This window comes from Vicugna pacos, chromosome 8, assembly GCF_048564905.1.
Source record: "Vicugna pacos chromosome 8, VicPac4, whole genome shotgun sequence".
NCBI classification, from domain to species: Eukaryota; Metazoa; Chordata; class Mammalia; order Artiodactyla; family Camelidae; genus Vicugna; species Vicugna pacos.
This window is the reverse complement of record NC_132994.1, coordinates 77433991-77457493: the sequence shown is the minus strand read 5'-3', so window position 1 is coordinate 77457493 and position 23503 is coordinate 77433991. Positions and strand designations below refer to the sequence as shown.

General features: G+C 54.3%; 1 long non-coding RNA gene across 1 annotated transcript; it reads left to right on the top strand.

The window, feature by feature from the left end:
* Positions 1–15022: 15022 nt before the first annotated feature.
* Positions 15023–18969, top strand: LOC116281430 (uncharacterized). Its single transcript, XR_004190847.2, has 2 exons — positions 15023–16906; positions 18187–18969. It is a non-coding gene; the product is annotated as an uncharacterized lncRNA (long non-coding RNA).
* Positions 18970–23503: the final 4534 nt, after the last annotated feature.

Genomic DNA, 23503 nt, shown 5'->3' with positions numbered 1-23503 from the left:
TTTAGCGATGCAAGCTACGTTAACACACGTGTGCACGTGACTGCTGTGCCGAAGGTGGCCCTTCTGAGAACCACTGGGACCCCTGGCCTCGGCCTTGCCCAGCAGACCGAGGCTGCAGCCCCCTGTGCTGGGCAGGGCTGGGGCGGGTCACCAAGGACACGGGGGAGCAGCTGGGTCTTCTAATCTGATATCCAGGCCCTCTGTCCCACTGATTTTTTTTTTTTCAGTTTTCACTCTTTATGGCAATATGCTGTGCAGGAAAGTGAACTCAGATCCTGAGTTTGGTGGATTTTCACAAACCGAGTGCATCTTTGTCATCAGGGCAGATTAAACCTGTGCACTCGGTCCTTGAAACCTCCTAGGCTGTTTCCAGGCGCTGCCCGCCCCCCCCGGCCCCGCCCCTCCGCCAACTGCTTCTGAAAGGTTTTTTGTTTTGCTGTTTTTGTACTTTACATAAACGGCTGGCTTTTCATTCCATTTTAATTGTTTGCTTTTCTGTACTTTAATTTTACTGTGAAACACTCCAGAGATGATACTTGACTTTTGCTTTGAAGTGGAGGTAAAGACAAGATATAGTGTCAGATGAATCTGCGTTTTTACTGCAAACACAGAGGAATCTCACTGTCATGCCCCAGCCCTAAAGCCCACGGCCCCGAGGTGGACAGAAAGGACCAGGTGGAAGCGTCTCCGTCATAACCAGGCAGCAGCCCTGGAGGTTGGGGCAGTGTCCCCGCCCGTGCGAGGCCAGGCAGGGCACACTCAGCGCCGGCACAGCAGGCGCCCGCCCCGGCCCACAGGGGGCTGAGAACTGCCCCCAGCGCACGTGGGCGGGCCGGGTCGTGGGGAGGCTTCCCTCCCCTGGCTCCCTGAGGACAAAGGCCATGTCCTCCTGTCCACGTGTGTCCCCAGGGCCTGCGGGTTCCTGCAGGGCGTCCAGGTCATTCAGCTCACGGGGTGAGTGGAGACCCAGCCCCGCCCCGCTCCCTCCTGTGTGGCCCTCCTCACAGCTCGCGGACGGCCCGTGGACGTGGACGTGGACCACTGTCCCCTGTCTCAGCTCCAGTGCTCGTTCAGACTTCCTGGGGGAAGGGGTGGCCAGACAGAGCAGTGGGCCCGGGAGCCGGACATCGGAGGCTCCAGGAAGCGTTTCTGTCGGTGGGACGCAGTGTGTGACAGCACCGCACGCAGACTAGCACGGCTGAGCTGGCGAGACCCAGACCCTGTCCGTGGCTTCTCTGGCATCGAAGTGACGGAGGTGCCTGTGTTTCATCTGGTGACCTGCGCGCTGGCCTGTGCCAGGCGGGGATTGGGGGGGGCGGTCACTGAGGACACGAGGAAAGGCTGCTCTTCCTCGCTTGACTCCTTGGCCGTCTGTGGAGGGAAGTCCGGGAAACCTCCGTGCCCCACAGTGAAGGGAGCCCCACCGCAGTGGTGACAGGCTGGGGGCGGGGGGGCGTCTTCCTGAAGAGCCGCTGGGCGTGAGGGGCATCCTGGGCTGTCAGGCAGGCTGGTCGGGGGGTCCCAGTCTGCCGGGGAGTGGCGGGTGAGGCCGTGCCAGGTGTCGGGTGAGGCAGAGCCAAGAGCCCCGGCTTCAGGAGCTGCTTGGCTCAAAGGACGCTGGACAAATCCATGCAGTGACCACGGGTCAGTCTGCTCAGGCTGTTGTGACAAAGCACCAAAGACGAGGGGCTCGAACTCCAGAAATTCACTCCTCACACTTCTGGAGGCTGGAGTCCGGGATCCAGGTATGGGCAGGGTGGGTTTCCCCCTGCGGCCCAGTGTCCCCTTGACTGGCAGGGGGCCACCGCCCCTCCTCTTGGGTGACTGTGGGTGACTGAGAAGGGAGGAAGTGGGAGAGGTCTGGGTCTCTTGTGACGAGGACACGAATCCTGCCAAGTGAGGGCCCATCTGCACGACTTCACTCAACCCTGCTTACGCCCTGGCTTGGAGGCCTCATTCCCAAACGCAGGCATCCTGGGATTCGGGGCTTAAATGCATGCATTTGACGGTGCACAATTCAACCCACAGCAGCTGGAGTAGGAAGCCCTGAGTTCCTTCTGAAAATTTTCGAGAGCCTCCTCTCAAGTCCTGCAGTGCACACTCCCCAGCTTTAGAGAGGCAAGACCAAAACCCCAAAAGTAAATAGCGACACAGCAGAACAGCGCGGAGGAGCGTCGCGAGCACCTCCGGGTCCCGCCCAGACCTCTGCTTTGTGCGAAGGGGTTTCATGACTTCCGTTTAAGAGGACTCCTGTTAGGATAGGAGCCCATGCGTCCTCCCACGGAACGCCTGACTCTGTGTCATTTGCCTCTGATCCGTCACATGCGCTCTATTGACTTTACTGATGAGAAAGTTGAATTTCTCTCAACATACATCATAAATCGGATTTTTAATGAACTCGATGGGCCCTACTCCTGTGTCTGTAAATTAATGAGGTTTGACTACAATTTGCTTTAATTGTGTGTGAAAGTGGATAATTAGGGGGGAAAGTAGGGATTCTCTAGGTCAGGCCGTTTTACAGTCATGAAAAATACCTAGCGCAGCCTTCGTATCTTGTCGCTGCATGAGCTGAGGGCGCGAGGGTCTGGGGACGTGCTGGGGTCACGCTTTCCTGCGTTCGTGTTTGTTGCACGCGTCCCAGTCCAGCCTCGGGGCTGCGGGCCGGTACGGGGGAAGCCTGGCGTGTGCCTCAGCCCCTGAGCCCAGTGCTGCTCCTCTGGTCTTCCTCGGGCTGCTTTCACCTCCCCCAGTGCGAGCTGCTCCCCGAAACCGGAGGAGATGCTCTGTGTCCACCTGAGACGAGGGGGCCTCGCACTTGTGTTTGGCCATCACCAGGGTCTCAGGAAGCCTTCAGGACAATCAGCTCAGGGTCCCGGGGGCAGCCAGCACTCAGGGTCCCCAGTGCGGGGACCAGCACACACCCCGTTTATCTCCCATGGGCCTTCATCCCTGCTGGGTGTTAGATTTCCCGCAGGAAGATAAACAGCCTCAGACACAAAGGTCCTAGAACACTGGCCTCCACACTCTCATCGCAGGCCCCTCCAGCAGCAAGCATCCTTCACGTTTATAATTTATGAGAAATCAGAAAGGATATGATAGAAAATGCCAGGTAAAATTGATTTAAGGGCTGCCCTGATGCTGGATGAGGTGGGGTGAGAGCTGGGTGCAGAGCTGCCTCCAACCTGCCTCTGACCTGGCAGCCGGGGACCTTCCTCAGCCTGTTTCCTCGGTCGGACCCAATTAATTGACGTCTCATGTACTAAAGGTTAGCAGTGGGTATTTTTAGTTTATATCAATTTTCTCCTTCATAGCACGTTATTTTAGGAGATTGAAAGATGAACATTCAAATAAAATTTCCATGTAAAGAGGGAGAAAGGTAAAATTAAATTCCACACAAAGAAAGACAAATGATTGATAGAATTATGTGAACTTCTGTCTGAGTGACCCCTTTATAGAGGCTGAGCGATCCCCACCCCACCCGATGGCCACACACCAGCAGCTGCTCTGTGTGGGGTGCCGGGTGCATGAAGACAGGGTGCTATGGTCTGGAAGGGGAAGGGGTCACATAGACAAGTCACAGTAATGAGTAGGGAAGCATGGCGTTTGCAGAGAAATTCTGTTACCACAAGAGTCAATGGGCGAGGTCAACCAGGTACCAAGTTACAAGTTCCGTCTTGCTTTTGATTTGTTTTGAAGACGTGTGTTCAACACGAGGCCGACCGTGTTACCGCTGATACCCTATCAGAGAACCAGGGCGGCACTGGGCTTGGATCCAGGGAACATTTGGGGGCCCAGGTGGCCTGGGAGGCTGGGCCTTACAGGATACAGTGGATGAACCAAGAAGGGACGGGGAAAGGCCGGCCCAGCCGCGTGCAGACCACCCGGGGGAGAAGGCTCACGGGCGCAGGCAGCCCGCTGGTCAGCGCCGCCTGGAACGCCGTCAGTGAGAAAACACGGTTTTATCCAAGTTCACACTCCCAGCTGATGCCCACAGCACTGGATGCCAGTGGATGCAGCCTGAGAACAGCCCCCGAGCACGTGTCCCTCTGCACACTACCGAGAGGTGAGGGCGGTGGCCCCCTGGTGACTTTGGGGTTTGTAGGATTCCAGTCCTGAGCGCGAGTTACCATCAGGAACCTGACCTGCGTATTTTCTGAGCACCAGCTACGCCATGTGCTTGGTGAGGACCTAGGGCTTCGCACTGGAGATTTCCAGCTTAACCGGGAGCTGGATGACTCGGGACTCGATGCAGAGAGAGGTCCTGCAGCCAGAATGCGGAGGACAGACACACTGACTGGGACAGGTGCCTGTCCCACGTGTGGGGTTGAAGTTACTGCTGGAGGTGACCTGGAGCAGCACAGGCAGTGTGAGTGGTGTGGTTTTCTGAAAAATTCGCCCCAGATGATCCTGTTACTAAAGCAGACAGGGTTTTTTCGTCCTCTCCTTCTTTTGAAAGCTTAAATGATTTGGCTGCTTGCCCCTGGGTTCCGGGGTTAACTCGTGAGCTTTGCTGGGGACCTGGCGTCAGTCACCCCTGTTCGCTATGAACCGTGGTTACCTGTTGGGACCTAGGAGGTTAGCTGGTGGTGTCTGATCATATGATAATTTGCCTACTCAAAAATTAAATAAATATTTTTAAATATTCACAGACGCAACATTAAAAGCATTGGTTAGAATAGTTTCAAAAGTTCTCCAGTCAGTGGCTGGTGGAAAGTTCAGCTGGTGAGATGAAAGTTTGTGCCGGTGTCTCGGCCACGGGCTGGGCTCAGAAGGAAGGCAGACCCAGCTTACCACACAAACACCTGATTTCACGAAATTCAGCCTGAAAATTGAAGGCCAGGAAAGAGCACTGGGGAGAAAAACCCAGCCATCTTAAGATAATCACGACGTCACACAGAAATCCTGGGAGAGTAATTGGGTGGAATTCCAACTCAGGACTGATTTGAAAATATTCTCTGATTTCATGATGTTGGAGCAGTTAAGGAAGCGGATTTTCAAGATCAGATTTTATGTAAACCTCCAGGCTTCCGACTGGATTTAACTCTTATTTTCCATCAACTATTTTGAAAAGTTAAGTTTAATGTTCAAAAACAGAGCTGTCCTTTCTGACTCAACACTGACTCCAGCAAGTACGTTGAACTCTGACGTGTTCTCCTCAGCAGGCCTTCACAGGAGACGCACAACACAATTATTGTAAATGAATTATTTCTTTTAAAAGGGCAAAAAAAAAATTCCCTGGTGTGTAGAAGGAAAAAATTAACTTGAAACAGAACCACCTTGTGAATTCACAAAAAGTATCCAAAGATGAGCTTTTTGAAAAACTGGCTCTTTTTTTCCCCTTCAGGCAGAGATGGCTCCTGGCCTTGGAGACAGGGTAGCTCAGTGAGTCAATTTCTGTTTCACTTCCATCCCAGGGGTGCCGTGGCTCCTGCACAGATGAGAGCGGCGGGTTCTTGAAACCAGACCCCCCACGGCACTGACTCCTAGGGCTTATAGCGGTCTGGAAGAGCCTTCGTTCCTCTCTCCTCTCCTCCCCTGCCCTCCTCCCGTGTCCCCCTCTTCCTTCCTCCCTTCCTTCCTCCCTTCCTCCCTTCCTTCCTCCCTCCCTTCCTCCCTTCCTCCCTCCCTTCCTTCCTCCCTCCCTTCCTTCCTCCCTTCCTCCCTTCCTCCCTTCCTTCCTTCCTTCCTCCCTTCCTTCCTCCCTCCCTTCCTTCCTTCCTCCCTTCCTTCCTCCCTCCCTCCCTTCCTCCCTTCCTCCCTTCCTCCCTTCCTTTCTCCCTTCCTCCCTCCCTCCCTTCCTCCCTTCCTCCCTTCCTCCCTTCCTTTCTCCCTTCCTCCCTTCCTCCCTTCCTTCCTCCCTTCCTTCCTCCCTTCCTTCCTCCCTTCCTTCCTCCCTTCCTTCCTTCCTCCCTTCCTTCCTCCCTTCCTTCCTCCCTTCCTTCCTTCCTCCCTTCCTTCCTCCCTTCCTTCCTTCCTTCCTCCCTTCCTCCCTTCCTCCCTCCCTCCCTTCCTTCCTCCCTCCCTTCCTCCCTCCCTTCCAGCCAGGACTTAATCAGGCACCTGTTGCCTACCAGGCACTGGATGACTCTCTGAGGATCTCAGACACAGCTTCTTTCTTCGGCTTTACCATCTGGTGGAGGAGCGTCAGGTGAGTGAACAGAGCCTATAACCCACTGTGACAGTCTCGGCTACACCCTGATCCACTTCGGCAGAGAAGAACTATCTCTTCAAAACGACAGCCATCTCTCCCTTCACTTACTCACTTACACAGTCACATTCACACTCATTTAGTTGGAATTTCTAGAGGGTGTGGGAGAACTTTTCAAAAGACGCCACACCTACCTATTTAGCTCACCCCGCGTCCTCTTCTCAGAACCTGTCACGGACTGGACACGCCTCCCCTGGGAGCTGAGGGCCAGCGTGCCCTCCCTGTGACTCCCTGTGGGATTGTGCTGCTGTCCTGACCTGTGACTGTTGGTGGAGGGGAGGCTGTGTGACTTTAAAGGCTGGGTCAGCAAAAGGGGTGAGCTTCTGCCTGGTTTCTTTCTCGCTGTTGGGAGCTGGGGACCTGGCTGCCACGTTGTGAGGAAGCCCAGGCCACGCGAAGAGGCCACATGAAGAGGCCACACGTGGGCGTTCCAGCCCAGGGGACCCCAGCTGGCACCAGCATCTGCTGACAGATGGCAGTGAAAGAGCTGTCAGAAGATTCCAACCCCAGATGTCACAGACCCAGAGAAACAGGGGACAGCATAATGACATTGTTGTTTTTAAGCCACAGTGTTTTGGAGTAATCTGTTATGCAGCACTGGATCTCTAATACAAGAGAGTTACACAGATTGTTAAAATAGTTTGTCTTCTGAAAGCGTAGATTTTAGTTGTAGGTGGAAGACACATTTGTGAAATAGTTAATGAACAAGTATATGACTGACTTAAACATGAATAATTCAAAACCCTTTCATATTCAGAGAAGAGAAGTGAACGCTGGCCAAGCTTTGGAGGAGAAGGAGGTTCCCAGCGTGATTTTGGAGTCCTGGGAATTCACTGTGAGACTAATGAGTCTGATTAAAGCTTGGGTTTGGCATGGCAGAGCTTTTAGAGAGCGGCAGCCACAGAGGGGCACAGAGGAAGGGAGCCGTGCTTCCTCACGGTGAGCCTTACACACGGGAACTCACGCAGTGCTCGCCGCCGTCTGACGGGTAAGCGGTTTTTCCCCGATTTGATGAGGAAAACTGCAGTGGATGAAGATTGGCTCATTTTCACCAGGTTACACAGCTAGTGACAGAGTTTGCGTCACAATACAGGTCTGTCTGACATAAATGTTTTCGAAGACAAGGGAAGAACTGGAGCCCCAGCGCTGTCCCCGTCCGGGGGCCCGGGGCCTCGCCCAGCCTTGCTGCGGAAGCTGCCACCCGGCGGAGAAGGAGAAGGGGGACATACTTCAACGTCTGGGTGTATTTGTGTTTGTAGGATGATGCCGTAGCATTGCTGGGGAGATGAGGCTAAATCTTGGTGGCCGGTTAGGCAGCGACAAACTACAACATGGCCACCTCGCGTGTCAGTAATTACTAGGCATTCCTGAGCACTGGAGAGGCCTGTCTGCGGAGATGGTCCGGCCGTGGCTTTGGCCGGATGAGCCCGGAGCAGGCAGGAGGGGGCCAGGGGTCATATGGGGAGCCAGCCTGGACAGTTCGGCAGGGAGAGAGGAGGGCGGTGGGGGAGCAGTGAGAAGAAAGAGTCGACAGTCCCCACCCACCCGGGGCTGGGGACCCACCTGGGGCTGTGGGTTTCTGGCCAGCTCAGTGCTGGGGGTGGCAGCCACAGGTGGACGAGTGACAGCAGGCTGGTTCTGTGCAGACGAGCCCCGCTTTGGGGCCAGGGTGACCACCTCACCCCAGGCTGTATTGCTGTTCAGAGGGCCTGTCATCTGCCGCCTGTGGTGACAGGACCGTGCAGGAGCGGTGGACGTAATTCCTCCCTGCCCGGTGCCCAAGAGCTGGAGCTGAAAGGCCATCAGAACGGAACACGACCCCCAGGGTATCGGAGGCCCTGCCTCCCGTGCAGAGCAGCTGGCCTTCGGGCCGGGGAGATGAGTCGCTGCTGGTTTCCATGGAACTGGGGCAGTCACGTCACCCTACAGTGCCAGACTGCTGCACGTGCTTCTCCCGGTCAGAACGAGTGCCACTCGTCACACAGCACGTGCTTTGTGCTGCGTCTTTAAGATGACGGCTGGTTTAGACGAACACGCTGAACAGCCAGTTCTTCTTTGCTGGTTTCATAGCTGGTGACCTGGTTCACCTGCGTTAATTTAAGGTGGGTACTTTCAAATTCTTGACCTGAAGCTGAAATTTGCCTGTTTCCATTTCCCCAGAATCACCCACCCCCACCGGGCTCCCAGCACTGGGGCAACTGAGCCCCCATCCTTCCCTCCCTCCTGCTCAGCCAGGGCCCTCAGCGGCAGACCCGAGGGAGCCCCAGAGCCGGGGCCTGGCTCAGCGGAGACCAGGGACGCTTGGGCGCTTGGGCGCTTGGGCGCGGGCTGGAGGTGGTGGTCGCTGCAGGAGAGCGGTGGACATCGTCCTGGAGGTCGTGGTGAGCGCCGTCTGATGTCAACCTGGAGCTCCAGTCTCAATGTCTGAAACCTTCTCTGAGGCTGATGAACCTCCCCCCGCAACTCGCCTTCAAATAATAGTTATAGCAACTCCCCCACTTCCATGAAGGATCCCTCCCAGTTTAGAAAATCCTATTCTCTGTATTTCTCAAAAAATCTTTCTCACTCCAGTGTAAACAAAGCCATCTCAATTCTCCATTTGTGGGCTGAGCTGGGAACTAAGTAATTGGGAAAAGAAATATGCATGGCTTAGATATCATGCATCTAAATATTCAGACAGTCAAGAGGGATAGCAAGAAACTCCAAATCTGTGTGATGATTGTCGTGTTCATCAATCCTACGGCAAGATGAGTCAGCAAATTATGAAGTTAGCTGATAATGGCTTCACTAGTTACTCTTCCGTTTTGGATGCTGGGAAATCGTCCATGTGGAAGCAACTGAAGAAACAGAATGTTTATTTAAAAAATATTTAAATTGGACTATCAGACCCCCAGTTAGAAGGAAATTTACTGAAGTCAGGCCTTTAAAGGACAAATCGAAGGAATGAAGTCACCAGGTGTGCGATGGACCCTAAAGCACACAGATAGGAAGGGCAGGGAGGACTCACATCTGGACAGATGGACATCTGGACAGACGGAAACCAAATGTCAAGGGAGCACTGCTGAGAAGTGGCGTCTGGAGGAAGCTCCAAACAGTGTCCGGAAAGCCTGTCACACCAGCACTGTCACACCCAGCAGTGCCACACCCAGCACTGTTACACCCGGCACTGTCACACCCGGCACTGTCACACGCAGCACTGTCACACCCGGCACTGTCACATGCAGCACTGTCACATGCAGCACTGTCACACCAGCACTGTCACACCCAGCAGTGCCACACCCGGCACTGTCATGCCAGCTAATGTTTAGCTGGTGCTTAGGATGACCCGGGCACTCTGGGTACACGTTCTCATGTAATCCTCAAAACATGCAAAGAAGGAAACTGGCTGAAGCCGTCTCCTTGAAGTGTTGATCTAATGTGCTGGGGTGACTGAAACAGCCCGTACTCCCTGGGGAAAGATGCAGACCCTGACCTGGAGCAGTACATGCAGGCTGGCCAGGTGCTGGAGAGGCATGACCGACGTCCGTCAGGCACATTAACGCCCTGATGACACAGAGCAGGCAGGGCACGCCATGCTCCATGCGAGAATCTGGCAGTGGGGGAGGGGACCAATGATTACAGTCAGCTCCTTGCTCTTCGAGTGGGATGAAAAAGCCATCTGCGTGTTCAGGAGGGCAGCCCTGGACGATAATGTAGTAACAGCCCAGTTGCGACCCAGCTAGCGCAGCCAGGCAGCAACATGTTCTCGAGGAGCTGTCGGTGCGAGGGCTCAACTCTCTCCTCGGTGCTGGGTCAGCGGTGCAATGGTGGCCGTGATCGTGGTAATACTTCGTCAGGATGCAAATCCTGATGTGAACTCATTGGATCTCAGCACCTGTTAGAGCTGTTATGACCACTACAGGTGCTCCGGCTTCCTGGTTTACTGTGTTCTGAGAAACTGGGTTTTACTGGGATGGTGCATTGGATTTCTTACGTAAGTAGTAACTGCAGAATTTATAATGAAATGTTGTAAGCACCACTCTGGACAGGCGTGTTAGTGCCCCCTGTAAATCTCACAAGCACGCCTCTGCTGAGTCTTCAGAGGAGCAAGGAGGAAGAAGGAGAGCTAATGAGAACTGCCTGGAACATCTCCTGACGCCCGCCGCGTAAACACCAGGCCAGCCTGGAACAGGATGCGATGTTATGCAAGAATGCGTTAGAAAAGCTCTATTCCTGGAATTACAAACAGGCTGACTATTTCAACAAAACTTGAGTGGCCTGTTGATATTGATACAAACGCTGGTGCAGATTGTAGCGACATCTGTTAAAACCTGAAAAGGCTAATCACCTACACATTTTAGCACAAAGATAATTTTGTTCTGCTAAAGCCATGATTTACATAAAGAATATTTGCGATAATGAGGAAAAATTTTAAAGAATATCATAATTTAGTTTCATATAATAAACACTTAAAATAATAAAAACTGATACAAATTTTTATTAAAGGATGCTGATAAAGCAAATGAAAATACTTAGGAAGTACTATCATTTCATACCACCTATTCTGTGGCTAAAGTTAATCAGGCGTTTCAGACGTGAAACATTTACTAGAACTGCAGAAGACGAATGACACTAATGTCAGCAATCATTGCAGTCTAGCATTCTGACACTGCTAACTGAAAATCCGCGTCTACTGAAGTGTGCAAACAACTTGTAGAAAACCTGACAAACCAAGCCAGCAAAAGTTTAATTGCAGGTTACACTTTGTCTCTTTCACTTAAGAATGTTGTAATAAATTATTTGAAGTGCAAAATGCAGGACTTTGAAGGTGGTTTAATGGTTTGGTTGATTTCCTGGTTCTGGAAGGGGTGGGTGTAGCCATGCAGCATCATTATTAGTGCTTGAGGAAGATGGTCTATTTCAGTGGGAAACCTTCCTGTAGAGAACACATCAGGTACGTGTAATCAGTGTCCATGTAGCACAGCTACACTGGAGTTGCTGTTTAACCATAATTAATTAGAGAGAGAAAAATGTGTCATTTCTGCTAAATCTTTATAAAAATTTCCAGATGTTTCAATTTAGATCATCTAAAACGGCCACAGTCAATTATATCTGAATGGTAGAATAAAATCTGTAAGCTGACCTTAGATCTCTTCTCAAAAAGCTTCATATTTGTTTCAAGTATCAAAGAAACAGCAGAGAATTGAATACTCCTATGTCTGACAGTCTAGGAGTAGAAATAAAGGAAATTGGAAGACTGTCTGGGTCTCAACGGGCGCCCCACTCAGTGAGAGGCATTGCAGCATTTTCAACAGTGCGTCAGGATCGTTTCGCTTCTCTGGGGAAGACTGTGACTTGGGAGAGGACAGACATTTGAAGCTTGACTGTGATAAACACCACTCTCCAACAAAGATGTCCAGCAAAGATACTTTCTTTACCAATATAAGAAAGAATAGACTTACCGTATGATCCAGCAATCCCACCCCTGGGTGTATATCCAGGGAAAGATAAAATTCAAAAAGACACCTGCACCCCAATGTTCACAGCAGCATTATTTACAACAGCCAAGGCATGGAAACAGCCTAAATGTCCATCACGCAAGACTGGGTAAAGAAGCTGTGGTATATTTATACAATGGAATACTACTCAGCCATAAAAAAGAATAAAGTGATGCCATTTGCAACAAAATGGATGGACCTGGAGATCATCATTCTAAGTGAAGTAAGCCAGAAAGAGAAAGAAAAATGTCATACAATATCACTTATATGTGGAATCTTAAAAAAAAAAAAAGGACATAAATGAACTTACCTATAAAACAGAAACAGATTCACATACATAGAGAAAAAACTTACGATTGCCAGGGGGTAGAGGGGGTGTGAAGGGATGAATTGGGAATTCGAAAATTGCATGTCATGGGAGTGATGGAAATGTTAGCTGTCTTGATTGTGGTGTATATACATCTATCAAATATCATCAAGTTGTACATCTGAAATACGTGTAGCTGACTGTACAGAAATAAGACCACAATAAAGGTGTTTTTAAAAGACATATTTCAGTTACTAGAGCAAGGAGCAAGAAAGCTCCACGCGCATATTCTTCTAGGTGGGACCTCCCCCGAAGATTCCATTTAAAATTTCAGAGCAGCCCCACTGGCCCCAGAATTCCTCACGCCGCCGCCCGCTCTGGCTTTTCCTCCCGTAGCTCCTCTCGTCACCTTTGAACACGCTCTTTTTTGCTGTGTTGGTGATTGTTTTCGCCCCGCTGCGCTGTGAGCCCCTTCAGGGCGGAGACTTCCGCGAACGTCACTGTTGATTTTGGTCACTGGCGGGTCCCATGTGCCTAAAATACACCTCCCGCCCTCGGGGCTCTGTGAACATTCCTTGAGTGACTGGACATGTACAACGAATGAATGAACTACGGAGGAAAGCAGATTGTATTCAAGGGAAGACCCAAGGTCAGAAACCTGAAACGAAAACACACAGCAGCTCTTCCAGGAGGAAAGCTACCAGCTCGCCTGACGAACGAGGCGAAAACAGCACTTGCGGTTTAATGGAGAAAAGTGAGAAGAACAAAACGACGCGTTAGGGTTTTCAAATTCCGGAAATCTGAGCCGAGGGCAGACGACGCGTGCGGAGCGCCGCGGACGGAGACACGTCGCCAGCTGGCACCGCGGCCGCGCCGGCACCGCCCCGGCACCCCCCCCCCCACCTCCCCGCCGCCCCAGCACCGCCCCCCCCCCCCCGCCGCCGCCCCGGCACCGCCCCGGCGCCGGCTTCACCGCGGGGCCGCGAACGCGCAGGCGCGCCGGGCGGCGAAGCGGCCGCGGGAACCGCGCGAGGCGCGGGCGTCGCAGCCGCGGGGCCGGCGGGGGTCTCCGTGCCGGGAGCCTCGGCCACGCGGCGAAAGCCCCGGAGTCGCCCGGTGACTGTGGCCGGGGGGGCAGCCGGAAGGAACGGGGGTCTCCGCGCCAGTCACGCGCACTCAGGGGCGTCTTGCGGGAACAGCTACGTCAAGTAAAGCCACGCCGACGCCTTTAGATGCCTGTCGGTGATTTGGGAATCGCCTGATCGGAGAAACAATGCGCACTTCCATCCGCGTCTTGGTGAACGTACATGGAAGTGCGTGTTCGTGTGATGATCGTATAGTTCAGAGGACGAAAGCTAAGGATGTTTTATCATTTTAAAGTTTATACTGACTTACATATTAATTTGTTCTACCGCGCAGTTGACTGTTTTGACGTTTTCCCACTGCACCGTCTAAGTTAACGGGACGGCAGGAATCATGTTTTAGAACAGCTGACTGGGCAGACTTTGGTCTTTTCTAAAGACGTTCACATCCTTGTTTCTGACCTACGTGCTCGTTGCGGTGCCAGACTGATGACAGAGCCCACAGATGGTACCAGAACCACGAGGAGGCAGAAGTCACTTGGTCTGCGTTGTTCAGAGCCTTGAGGTGGGGGTGGTCTCTGAGCTTGTGCGGCTGGGATTTGAGGAACTGGAGCGGAGCACCGGCTTGTCCCACGAGTGGGGCTGGCGGCCGGGGCGGCCGGCTGCGCGCTGGCCCAGAAGCAGCGCAGGCAGACTCCCGGGACAGTGGGTGCGGTGAGCATCACAGGGCTGGAGGGCAGAAGGCTTGGAAGCGGATGCTTGAGAGCCTTTGAGAGTCACCCCGGGGGCTTGGATTGGGTCTCAAAAGCAGTTGAGCGGGGCTGGGAAAGTGGGGGGCTGGGTGCAGAGCTTGGCGGAAAGGAGGCCTCTGTGTAGGGCAGGTGACAGATGCAGGGCCCCGGGCCCTCCTGGCTGTCTAGCCTTGGAAACTCCCCTCTCACCCCGTGACTGGCGTCCCCCTCCTGTCCTGACCGCAGGACGCTCCAGGTCCTCTGGGAAGGTCTTGTGTTTTCGGGGAACAGGATGAAAGAAAGGTCACCAGCTCCAGGTGTGAGTGCCCTTGTCCACTCTGGGGACCTCCCACTGGAAGGTGCTGCCCTGGCAGGACTTTCCGGGGCTTTGTGGGAGGAGGAGGGAGGGCAAGGAAGGGGGCTGAGCATAGCGAGTGTGGGTGGGGCTGGCGGGCTGGAGAGGCCTCCCAGGGAGGGCACCGCATCCCTGTCACAACCGGGGAGGTGGCTGGAGCCCTGCCTCCCTGTCTTAGGTGCTCACCGTCTCTCTCTTGCCTCCTCCACCACGTTCATGGCTCAGCTGGGCCTCCCCCTTGGACTCCCCCTCCTCCTTGGTCACTGGGCATGTCCCCTGAGCCTGGGGACAGAACATTGACCCGTGTGTGGTCATCAGGTGAAAAAATGGAGACTGTTTCAGGGCAAAATATTCCACTGAAATGGAGGAAAACACGCCCCGTGCGCATTTAGGCATAATGCTGCGCGTGGAAGCCCCACCAGAGGTATTTCTCATGTTACAACCCATCTGTTAAAAATGAGCCGCATTCTGTACTTCCCTAGCCTACATTTGGTCGTCTGCTCTGTTTATTCAGCGAAAACTTGGTCCCCGTACAAAGCTACCTCAAACCTTGGCAGATCATCCTGTTCTTCTGCTGGTCAGAGAGGGAGATGGGGTCGTGCGAGATGTTATCACCCGCAGAATGAGACTGTTTGACAGAAAATGAGAGCAGCAGAGTCTCCCTCAGGAGCGTTTCAAGCACATCCAAGTATTAATTATAGAGTCATAACCTGCAGAAGAAGGGAGAGGAGTCTGGAAAAATAATATGTGCATTTTTAGATCATTTTAATAAACTAGAGAGGAGATGACCGGCCACGGAAGGCGAGAGTCCTGGGGGAGGCCTGGGGTGGAGCCCCCATGGTGAAGCCAGCATCCTGGGCTTATGTCACACACGGGGCTGCTCCATTTAACCTTCACCCTGCCCACGAATGGATGGTTGAGATTTGAGAGGCCTTCTGAAACAGCCATCGGTGACCACTTCGGAGAACAGTCCAGGGAGCTCTGCGAGGCGACCAGGCTCTCCGTGGTCCTGTCTGCGTGAATGATACGTCCCGCCCTTTGATTGGACTGAGGGTTCATGCCCGGCTCAGAAGCGTGGTGTGGTCAGGAAGGAGGCCACGTGCCCTGGGGGGATCGACCAGCCCCATCAGATCTGCCCCAGGGAAGTCCTCCCTTCCCTCCCACGCTGTCCCCGAGCACAGCCCAGTCTCCAGGCGGGGACCCTGGCGGCAGGAGGGGCGTCTGGAGACCTCGCAGCCTTGCAGCCTTACGGGCCAGCCGGGTAAAGTCACCAGAAGGGCCAGCGGGCCACATGCTGGTCACTTGGTCAGCAGGTGTGACGCCTGCCGGGCCCCACAGCACGACGCTGTGGGGTGTGCTGCCCCTTCCGGTCCACAGGTGAGGACCGAGGTCCTGGGCGGCGCAGCAGCTCGCGGTGTAAGCCGGTTAGTCCGCCTGCCGAGAACGAGAGCCCAGCTAACCGGCAGCGCCACCCGCCACCCCAGCACCCGCCTGTGCAGGGAAGCTCGTGGGGTGTTCGCGTGGGTCCACACACGCAGCTGGGTCCCTGGTGGGGGTGTACTTAAAATGAGCTAAAATCCACGGTTGTGGGCATCAGGTTGATGGACCCAGGTCACTGAGTTAAACCAGGGACCTGTGGATGACCTGTAGACTCAGCTCAGTGCAGCGCAGACCAGCCGCTCCTGGGCCTCACTAGTGGGGCTTGCGGGGGCCCGGGCAGGAGCAGCGAAGGAGCTGACTGAGGCCGTGTCAGACGCGGATTCCAGTCTCGTCCCCCACTGAGGGCCCCGTCCCCTTTCTCACTGGCCCCTTGCTAGCTGGCAGGACTCAGAAGTGCCTTCCTTTTCCTTATGGCCCTGGCACCCCGGGCCTCTGACTGGAGGAAACTCACAGGGACGTCGGAAGCCTAGCGTGGCGTCTCAGGATGCTCGTGGCACCGGAGGTTCCCGCCTGTGCTGAGCTGGAACCGAGCCTGGTCCAGGGCAGCCCCTCCAGGCCAAGGCGGCGGCCAGACTGAGGTCAGGGGGTCAGGAAGCCCCGCACCCCCTGAGCTCGCCTTCCTCCTGAAATCACGCTTCCCCCAGCGAGCCTTGTCCCTGATAGGACGCTCGTCCTACAGCAAAAAGGCCCAGGGAAAAGTCCCACTCAAGTTGGTTCCATCTTCACAAATTCTCTCTTCATTGAGGTCAAGGTTATTTCTAAACCTCGTTTCCAGCCCCGGGTGCTACTGTGCAGTTTGGAGCCTGGAGAGCAGAGCCTGGAGTATGAGGTTTTTCTCCAAGAGACTGATTTTATGATTAATTCAGACATCTTAGGCTAGTGAATTTCTTTGAAGATGCCTACATTTGATGTCACTGGCACAGACTTAGAAATCCACAGGACAGAGCGTAGAGCCACCCGGGAGCTCTGCCAGCACTCACAGCAGATCATATCAGGAATCCGTTTTGCCAGAAATACTCTTGTCTTTACTCCCTGCCTGGAGCTGAGTAAGAAAAATGCCGGGGCCTCAGCAGGCAAGTTCTTCCCGAGTCAACGCAGTACCAGCGTCCCCTCTCACGGTGCATCCTTTCCACAGAGTGGCGAGGCTGGCGGGCTCCTACCCATCCTTCAAATTGAGTCCAGATGCTGCCTCTTCCAAGAAGGCAGTCGTTCCCGCCCTGTCTGGCGCCTGCCCTGTGGACACCTCGGCATCCAGCCCGAGCCTCACAGACCGCATGGGGCTGGCACTGTTCCACCACCTGGCCAGGTGAGCACTGTTACCCTAATATTTTCATTTTGTACCTGAGACACTGAAGCCATCGGGAAGAGAACTTCCTCAAGGCCACACAACTTGGAGTTCAAAGGTGGCACACAGACTTGCTCCGTGGGCCCCCTGGGCGCCAGCTTAGTTACACCAGCAGGTTTCCACCTTTTCTAAAGCTGTGGAATTGTTTCTTCAGACAAGGTTGAAAATGGAGATCCAGGGTGTAAGTCCAGGAGCAGAGGCCCTCTGGTGGGCTGGGGTGGGTGAGGCCAGCCTGCATGCTCTTCCTTTGTGGCTCCTTGTAGAAACCGCTGGCTTTGAACCCTGCACCAAGCTCACGGGGGATGGGGGGGAAGGCGTCTCTGGGCTCAGCACCTCCCGCAGATACTGGTCGATGGGGTTGATGGCGCCGAGTGCCCTCCCTGACGCCCTGCTGCCAGTGTGGCTCCCTGCTCCCGACTGGCCAGGGGCGTGGTCTGCAGCCTTCTTTCCGCCTTAAGTCTGTCTCTCTCCAGAAGCAGGTGATCACCTTGCTGTTGTCGTCCACAATCGTGCACATAAAACTGAATATTTAAGGCTGTAAGCAGGGAATCTGGGTTTTATAAAATGACTTTATTTAGGAAAGCACTGGGGTGTGAGGGTGCCGTCAACCTCGGGTCCGTTTCGTGCTGCTTTCTACTCTGTGCCTCAGTTTCCACTCCTGTCACCTAGGATGAGTGGAGTCCACCCCCAGGGGCTGCTCTGAGCACAGAATGAGGGGCTGCAGCTAGAGATTTCACAGCAGAGTCTGGCGCACAGTAGGCATTTTTATTAGGAGAGACCCCATATCTCAGTTTCTGCTCTTCCGACATGCCTGCTGGGCGCCCCCTCTGGGTTTGCGGTGTCCTTGTGCTGGGTCCCGGCCGGCAAAGCCAGTGGCCAGAGGGAAGGGATTTGGGTGCCAGGGTCTCACGCAGGTGGTTCAGCGCTGGCAGGGATGTTGTGCTCGTGCCCCGGCCCACGCCCTGTCTTGTGGCCATGCCCTCCCTGAGGGGTCAGGAAGGCCAGCCGCCCGTGCGCTGGAAGAGAGGCGGAGGTGGTGGGTGTCAGTGAGCACCTAGGAGACACGAGCTGTTGCTGCTCAGGAAGCATCACTCTGACCAAGCGTTCACTCCGAGGATGATGGGGACCTTGCGATGACACATGGTACACAAGGTGGTGCTGTGAATAGCGACCTTGTGTTAAAATCAGAAGGAAAAGAAAGATTACTTTTTATTTCTTTCATTCTAATTTTTGACCTACAGCTGTGTCCTGGGAGTAGCAACTGTACAAAAGCTCAAGGTAGAGCAAGTCCAGTGCAGAGAAGTGAACGTGAGCGTGACTTGGCAGACGCAGGGTTAGGATCGCGTTCAGTGGCTCAAGTGGAAACCCCGACGACCGTGCACTTCGTCTGTTGATGGAAGCTGCTTCCCACCCTTCTGCACCAGATGGAAACACAGAGGCTCCATTATGAACTGGCACTCACGCTGTCTCCTGGCAGTGGCTTCTGTGCTGACATTTGAATTTACGCTGGTGGCAACAAGATTGAGAAATAGCTCATAGTTCATCCTTCTGTTTACAAAAGAGCCTGTCCCAGGAGTGCGAGTTTCACTCGTCAGAAAATGTGATGCCAAGATTGTGGAAGACCAGGCGTGTTTGGTTATAATCTCATCAGTCAAGGTAATCAGCCCCTCATGTCACTCTGGTCCCAGTAATTTATCACAAAAACCTAATTAGTTTTCTTCCATAAATCAAGTTCATGCCTTTGGCAAAATCACAGTGTTTTCCAGAGCTCAGGTGGAGTTTGGGGAATGAGAAGAAAGGCTTTCCTGGGGGAGTGAAAGTTGGTGAGAAGTGTGGGGACCACAGGTAGAATGAGGGTTAGGACGGGCCCCGAGGGGCCCACAGGGAAGTCACCCGTGGAGACTCCTCCGGGAGCTTTTCTCCTGGGCAGCAGGAAGATGCCAGCCAGACGCCAGCCTCTGTTTCATGTTTTCTCCATGTGGGCAGACTGCTACCTATGGTAATACAAACAGTGATGCATGTCACCCCTTCTCCTTCCCTTGGCCACCCTGTCTGGACTGCTGCCAAGCCAGTAACCCACAAGACTTGTTCGTAATAGACAGACATTGAATGGATGGAGAGAAGGATGGATGGATGAACGGATGGATGGATGGATGGATGGATGGCTGGATGGACAGGTGACCAGGTGGACAGGTGGTTGGATGGGTGGGTAGCTGGATGGTTGAGTGGATGGACGGGCAGATGGACACGAGTGGACAGCTATAACCTGGTGCTCTGGGTCAAGAGAGGCAGTAAGCACGGGATTAAGAGCAAGCCCCGCGGAGCACGCTGCCTGTGCCTTACTCCCAGCGCCCAGGACACCCACCAGGACCCTGGAGGACCCCTTGACTGTCCAGTCTCCTCTCCTGCAAGATGTGATTAATGTCAGGCCGTTGTGAGGATTGAGTGAGTTAATACGCGAGAGCGCTTGGAAACACAGCAGTCTGCTGTGCGTTCGCGATTATCGTGATTATCATATCAACTGAGTGACAGAGCCCCCCCGCCCCCCACACCGGCTCCTTGGTTTCTCCACTCCGCCGAGCTGGAGGAGGGTGGTACAGGCTGCACTCAGGGCACAAGTCCCACGGGCTCTGGCTGGAGGGTTGGGAAGCCGGAGGTGGAGCCCAGAGTCTCCATGCTTTCACGGTGTTCCCCACTTTGACCCTGGCACCGGACGGCTGACGGCAGGCCCGTGGAGACAGCACCGTGCTCTCTGGCGGTGTGTGATGGGTCTAAGAAATCCTCCAGCTGCCCTGCACACGGGGGTGACTGGCTCCTACGCTGTGTCCTAAGGGTCGGGGTCTGCACGGCGGGGGTCCTGCCTCGACCACCCGCTCACCGCTCGCAGGTGCCACTGAGCGCCCCCTGTGTGCCGGTGCAGGTCTGCTCTGTCACCTCCACCCTCACCCCAGCCCACGTTGAATCTTTTCCATAAAATCCTCTCCTCCCTGCTCTGCCCCTTCATTCGCCAAGGGCTTAGGTTGGTGTCTGGCCGGCGTGGTTCTGGGGTCCTCTCCTCCCAGGACCAGCAGGCAATCACAACCGGGTCTCAGCCCCCTCCCCACCTGAGTCTCCATCTCTTCACTTCCCTTTCCAGTCCCTTAAGTGCAATTCTGGGCGAACTTTCCTCAGGAGGGTGTAGGGCGTGAGATGGGACAGATAAGGCCCCGGGAGGGGCACGCGGACGTCCCCTGAGGCTCCAGGGGAGATGGTCAGGTCAGGGGGCGCAGTCTCCCACGGCTTCCTTTGTGTGGGGTGGGGTCGGAGTGCGCTGGGGGAGGACAGAGACCAGAACGGGGTGTTTGGACCTCTCAGGGTCTCCTCAGGGACCCCCGGTGCGAGGACGGCCCTGCCTGCACCGGGAGCGGAGGGCCGGGCAGTCTCCGACGTGAAGAGCTTCATTTCCTGAGCCGAGCCCTGCTGTGATTTCTGTTCCCAAAGCAGCTGGTCCTGGAGAGGGGCTGTGGGAGTGACAGTGAAATGTTCCTGCCGACTAAGAAACAGGGGAGATAAATTGCACATTAAAGTGAAAATAATCCATAAAATTGTGATGCATGGGTTGGCAGAGCCACGCATGCAACGAGGGGGACGTGGCTTCTCCCCCGTCTCCACGGCCCTCAGCCCCACGCCGTGCCTGTGCTGTGTGTGCCCGGAGCGGCACCAGTCACATGCTCCCCATCCCTGGGGTCCCCAGAGGCCCAGCTTCTCCTGGGCCATGTCGCTGCATCCCGTGTGTCAGGTCCCCTGGGGCAGGGCCAGGCTGGGGAGGCGGGGGTGGCCACTACACGTCCAGAGGACGTCTCAGAATGCACGTGCCTGCCTGCGCTGTGAACGTCTCTGTTCTGAACAAACCACCCAGCTGCCCTGGCGGGAGCCCCATCCCTACTTCCATTTGGAAATCACTGTGGATCAAACTTCCAGGGTCGAATGGGCCAGCCAGGCTCCGCGAGCACCAGTCCCAGCCCCTGCCACCCTGAGCCAGGAGCAGAGATCCCACCCTCCCCTGCCTGCCCCGTCCCCACCCCCCACCAAGAGTCTCCTGGTCTTTCCGACTCAAACAACAGTGTGCTGACATTTTAATCCTCTCAGGAAAAGGCCCCCCAAACTCCTCGTGGCCCCATTTCTCTGCCTCGCCTGTCAGCAAGGTCCTGAAGGGGTCGTCCCTGTCTGATGTCAGAAACCCCCTGCATGGTCCCGTGGAGTCTCCTCCACGCCGCCTGACCCAAGGCTTTGTCTCCGTCTTGAACTTGAGCCCCGCGGCAGTCGAGTGGCAGACCACCCCTCCTCTGGGGTCCTCTCTCGGCTCCCTACCCCCCAGAGGGAGCTCTCTGTCCCCGGTGTGGAAGGGTCTTTGGACTGTGATGCTAACCAAGCAGACAGCGGACGACAGGATGTGTTTAAAGTGAAGGGTAAGAAGGCTTGCATTTGTTTAAAGGAGCACGGAAAGCCAGGCACGAACCTCACCTGCTGGTGGGTACACGGGAGACCAGGGGACCGGAGAGACACAGCTCTGAGTGTCATTCCAATACCTGAGCGCCGTCGAGGACTGTCCTGTGACCCAGGCGAGGAGGAAGGCCCGGCTCAGGATCTGGGTCACAGGCCTCCGGCTCCCCTCCGCCCACGACACCCTTTGAGGCCCGCCTGAACGCCAGCTCACCCCGACGTCTCTGGTCAGGTGATCACTGCCTCCCAGCAGCGCCGTAACGCGCTGCCGGTACGTTTATTAAAGCGTTTATTTCACCCCACCTAGCGTAGTAGTTAGTAATTAACCTGCCTGTCTCCTCTAATGATGGATCTCTCCAGGGAAAGGCCGTGTGTTGCTCATCACCACACTCCACACAGAGGGGCCGATGAGTGGATAATCTAGGGAATCCCCAGGACGGCTCACACCTGCCTGAGGCGGTTCTGAGCCCGTGTCGTGTCAGGGCCTGGGAGTCTCTCTGGGATGGACTGGGCTGCCTGGGATCTGTCCATGCCTGTCTTTGGGTGACCATGGAGTGACACGGACACCCAGGTCTCCCCAGGCCGTGCTGCGTCCCACCCTGGGGCCTTGGGCCGGCCGACGCCCCCCGTCTCTGCCGAGTCCCGTCCCTGCGTGGGCAAAGGGCTCTCCTGCATTCCACTTTTCCAGTCTACACAGATGTGTCAACCCACGCCAAATAATTTGAAGATTTCATCAATTAAAATAATGTGAGTTCGGTTAATGAAAACAGTAGCGGTGGTAATAATAACAGTGAGACATTCGACTCAATCAGTACTCGATTAACTTGACTGATCCCTTGTGCTCAGAAACACAGAAGCCTTCTTACGGGAGACTTGGGGACAGCGGAGTGGCCAGGTCACCCAGGCGAGGTGTCCGTGGGCCTGGTGAGATGTGGATGGCTCAGGAGGGTTAATCCGAGGGGCTGTGCGTCTTCAGGGCTATTTCTAGAAGATGCATGACCTTCCAGTAAGGCCGCTTCTCTTTCCGAGAGCACTGTTCGTCCCGAGACTGTACTCAGCAGATGGAGGGCTGACGGCCTTCCTGGTCTGAATTTCACCTTCCTGTCTCCGTGGCGCTTAAAGAATGAGGCGTGTGGCCCTACAAAACCAAGGCCAGCTCCAGGCGAGGCTGTAGCCTGCTTTGGAAGTACCCTTTTCACCCTCAGTGATTCATGGAATTCGGACCTTTCAAGGCAGGCCTGGCTTTTCCAGCCTGTAGCATGAAGCCCCGTGTCCCTGGTGCCCCGGCAGCCCACGGGGGAGGCGGGTCCTGGGCGCTGGGTGTTCGGATCAGCGTTTTCTTTTCTTTTTTTTTTATTAAATTTAATTAATTTATTTAATTTAAGTACGGTCAGTTTACAATGCTGTGTTAACTTCTAGTGCACAGCATGGTGATTCAGCTACACATACGTATATATTCCTTTTCATCACAGGCCATTACAAGGTGTTGAACATCGCTCCCTGTGCTCTACAGTAGGACCTTGTTGTTTATCTATTTTATATGTAGTAGTTGGTATCTGGAAATCCCAAACTCCCAATTTGTCCCTTCCCACTGCCTTTCCCTCTAGCAACCATAAGTTTGTTCTCTATGTCTGTGAGTCTATCTGTTTTGTAAATAAGTTCGTTTGTGTCATTTTTTTAAGATTCCACATATAAGTGGTATCACATGGTATTTTTCTTTCTCTTTCTGGCTTACTTCACTTAGAATGATGATCTCCAGTTCCATCCATGTTGCTGCAAATGGCATTATTTTATTCTTTTTATGGCTGAGTAGTATTCCATTGTGTAAATACACCACATCTTCTTTATCCAGTCATCTGTCAATAGACATTTGGTTGCTTCCATGTCTTAGCTGTTGTAAATAGTGCTGCTATGAATATTGGGGTGCCTGTATCTTTTCAAATTAGAGTTCCCTCTGGGTATATGCCCAGGAGTGGGATTTCTGGGTCATATGGTAAGTCTATTTTTAGTCTTCTAAGGAATCTCCATACTGTTTTCCATAGTAGCTACACCAATTTACATTCCCACCAATAAAGT